This window comes from Poromitra crassiceps (assembly GCF_964638095.1).
Source record: "Poromitra crassiceps genome assembly, chromosome: 16".
NCBI classification, from domain to species: domain Eukaryota; kingdom Metazoa; phylum Chordata; class Actinopteri; order Beryciformes; family Melamphaidae; genus Poromitra; species Poromitra crassiceps.
In genome coordinates, this window is record NC_139645.1 from 10392332 (window position 1) to 10396352 (window position 4021).

At 47.5% G+C, this 4021-nt stretch overlaps 1 pseudogene across 1 annotated transcript; it reads left to right on the forward strand.

The window, feature by feature from the left end:
* Positions 1–600: 600 nt before the first annotated feature.
* Positions 601–2733, forward strand: LOC310791430 (immunoglobulin superfamily containing leucine-rich repeat protein 2 pseudogene; annotated as a pseudogene). The gene has a single exon. The product of its transcript is annotated as an immunoglobulin superfamily containing leucine-rich repeat protein 2 pseudogene (transcript).
* The last annotated feature ends 1288 nt before the right edge of the window (positions 2734–4021 follow it).

Below are 4021 nucleotides of genomic sequence, written 5' to 3' on the forward strand. Positions count from 1 at the left end.
ATCAAATTACTTGGCGATCCCTAAATAGAAAAATAAATAAAATATATTCCACCCAAATACTATACTTTTTGACCAGTCCTTATAGTTTTAAAGGTATATTCCACCCATATACTACTTCATGTCCAAGTACTTAGGTATAGTCCAGCCAACTGCTACTTCTGTCGAAGTACTTATGGTTTTAAGTAATGATTAACTACTATACTCACGAACTGACCATCAACTAACCATTAATGATTAACTACTATACTCAAAAACTGAATTTAACTCATCATTAACTAATCATCAACTAATGATTAACTATACTCACAAACTAAATTGAACTAATCATTAACTAATAGCTAGTTCCTCATTCGTTCCTCATTCGTTCCCTAGTAACTACTGTAATTTTGTGTACGTTATTGTAAAGTGTTACCAATTCTTCTTCAGTTTACTGTATATCTATTGATTGTATTTTAAATGTCAGTTTGTGAAGTGCATGACATTGCATTGTTAGGCATGGAATGTGCTGTATAAATTACGTCTGATTGATTGATCGATTGGCTGGCTGACTGATTGACTGACTGACTGACTGACTATGACTCTGTTTTACAGGTGCAGAAAATGGCAGCCTCCGTCTTCCTCTACTCCTCCCTGTGGATTGCAGCGGTCCTGGTCCTCGGGCGGAGCTGTCCCGAACTCTGCAGCTGCTTAGATAAATTTGGGCGTCACTTTGCTGAATGCTCCTACAAAGACTTAGCTGAAATCCCTAGTGGGTTCCCTCGCAATGTCACGACTCTGAGTCTCTCTGCCAACAAAATCAGCTTGATCACATTAGGGATTTTTGACAATGTCACCCGAGTGACGTCGCTATGGATGTCCCACAACGAGATTGCCTCCGTCGGAGAAGGGAGTCTCGCCCCGCTGGTTCTCCTGCGTAACCTGGACGTCAGCCACAATAAGATCGCCGACTTCCCTTGGGAGGATCTGCGAAACCTCACAGCGCTGCAGCTGTTGAAGATGAACCACAACGAGATGGTCAGCGTGCCGCGCGACGCCTTCTCCAACCTCAAAGAGCTGAATTCCCTCCGTCTCAACAACAACAGGTTTATCACCGTAGCGGAGGGGACGTTTGACGGGTTGATCTCCTTGTCCCATTTACAGATCTATAACAATCCTTTCGCGTGCTCGTGCTCCATTGACTGGCTGAGGGACTGGATTCTGAAGACCATCATCACAGTCCCGGAGAAGGAGTCCATCGTTTGTGCAACGCCGCAGCAACTTCGAGGAGCGCTGATTGTGAAGTTGCCCGAATGCACAGACCCTAAAGTCGCCATAATAACTGAGCCAAATATTCATAATACAACCCTCTATGAGGATAGTGTATTAGTTTTGACCTGTGAAGTCACGGGAAGCCCAAAGCCACTGGTCACGTGGAATATAGACAGCAGGAGGAGCCAGAGGGAAGTGTTTCTGTTGTCATCCAGCGAGGATGACTCCGCAGAATCCACCGAGGCCGATAACGCGGTGAAAGTTTTTAATAACGGGACTCTTATCATATCACACGTTAGTAAGAAAGACAGCGGCAACTACAGCTGCTTGGCCGTAAATGAATTGGGTACAGCGAAGGATCTGGTGTCAGTCGAGGTGGTGGATTCACCAACACCAAAACCAAGACCCACAAAGGAAGCGACGCCGATTTTCCCGAAGACTGAGACCGACCCACCTATACATCAACCAATGCACAAAACGTCTATTTTCGATCCGATCCACCTACCCGATCTAAAGAGAGAAGAGATTATCAACGTCATTCCCACGTTCACACCCGCTGCAGGGATCGATACTGAGCATGACGACGAGCTAGCGCCGAGGTACCCATCGCACGCTAGCGAATGCGGAGTGACGGCTAATACGCGGTACGTTTCGAACCACGCCTTCAACGGGAGCCTGGACGATATCAAGCACTATACGTTTGACTTTGGCGTCATCGCCTTAGGGGTGTCCGAAACGGAGGCAAAAGTGCGCCTCAACCCTCTCCTCATACCCAAAGACAAGAGCGGCATCCGGGCCGGTGCCACCGACGGCCTCCACGCCGTCGACCAAGAAGCTCACGGCCTTTCGGAAGCTTCCGGAGGCGTCCGCTCCAACGGCTTGTATCTGTGCGTCACCGCCGACCGCAAGCATTCGGCCGTCCAGTGGTCGAAGATCAAAGACGGCGTCAACGCGTATGTGTTCAGCGGTCTGCGCCCCGGCACCAACTACTCCCTCTGTCTCACCTACAGAGGGGAGGACTGCGAGGTCCAGGTGCTGTTCACCACCAGGAGGAGGGTGCCCAACCTGCTGATCATCATCTCCGTCAGCATCTGCCTTCTGACCGTCTCGACCGTGCCTCTCCTGGGCGCCACGTGCTTCCACTTGGTGTACAAGTACCGCAGCAAGACGTACAAGCTGATACTGAAGGCCAAGGACCAGTATCACATGGAGAGGAGCCGCGCCACCAACTTCAACATCTACGCACCTTACAGCGACTCTCAGCGGAAGATGAACTGCAGCGAGCTGGATGAGGAGGAAGGGGAAACCGAGAGTGGAGATACAGAGAGAGAGGCGGACACGCAGGAGAGCGTCGTGACAGAGTCGTTTAGCTTGTCGCAGTGCAGGGGCGACGACTGTGAGGTCGGATCGGAGTACAGCGATCGGCTGCCATTGGGGGCTGAAGCCGTTAATATTACAAGCAGCTGCAAATATCCAAATAATTGATCTCGTTTTTGACTGTTTCTGGTGCATCGTATTGTTACAGCAGTTATTAGAGCATCGCAGGAATGAGTCCGGACGTGTACTTCCGGGTTCGTCAGGGGAAAAGTGAATGGGATTTTAGAATGGGGATTTCACTTAAATACATAAAATAAGGTCTGTGGTTAACGAAAGTTTATGGGAGCGCGAATTTGGGTTCAGCAGGATAATCTTTACAAACGTTAATACACTTTTACGACTTATGTAAATCCGTTTTCTTTAACGCGATTTTTAGAAAACGCTTCAAAAGGCATACAAGTGATTAACGTTTGTGAAGATTATCCTGCTGAACCCAAATTTGCGCTCCCATAAACTTTTGTTAACCACAGGCCTTATAGAGAGCCGCAGGGATGACGTATTTTTGTAGGCTGAATGCGGAAGTCCCGAACTTCCTGGTTCTTCACTGTTTCTGTCTATGGGATTTTTGAATGGGTTTTTGGCGCGATGCTTCAAATAATGTCTGTGGGCAACGCAAGATTAATCAAACGCGAACCAAGGTTCAGCGGGATAATCTTCACACATGAGGACCACTTTCATGAGTTTTGTAGCGTAAATGCGAGCCCTAGAAGTAAAAAGCTCATGCTAAGCTAATCCAGAACTACACACTGTCGCATAGGCTTCCACGTCAAGTCAGCACTCAACCTGGACTGTTGTTGATGTGTGCACTGATTACCCCGGGCTGAACGGGGCTGAACCAGGTGAGGGAAAGAGAATTTCCGTGTTCGTCCTTTGAGTGGTGACGTTATTGACGTATATATCCCCATCGACTCAAAAGTGTAGTCTCATTTAGCCGTTTGCTAGCTAGCCGCCCTTTTAACGATATGTAAAAGCTTCAAAACTCATAAAAGTGGTCTTCATGTGTGAAGATGATGATGTTACTAAACACTGGTTCGCGTTTGATTAAGCCAGCGTTGCCCAGAGAGATTATTAGAAGCATCGCGCCAAAAACCCATTCAAAACTCCCATAGACGAAAACTGTGAAGAACCAGGGCTGTTAGCATCGATGATTTCCGGACTCGTTACTGCGGCTCTCTATTTGATGCATTTAAATCCCCATAGACTTTTCCACTGATGAACCAAAATGGCGGCAATTTCTGGTTAAGCCTACAAAAATGCGTCATCCCTGCGGTACTCTATACCAGTGTTAAGTTTGTGCCAATTGTCCAAATGCCTCTCTGTTTCTGCACACAGTCAGCATAGTTGGAGATACCAGGGGCTGCTTTTCCTCTTTCAGAAGAAACCATTTCCTGTATTA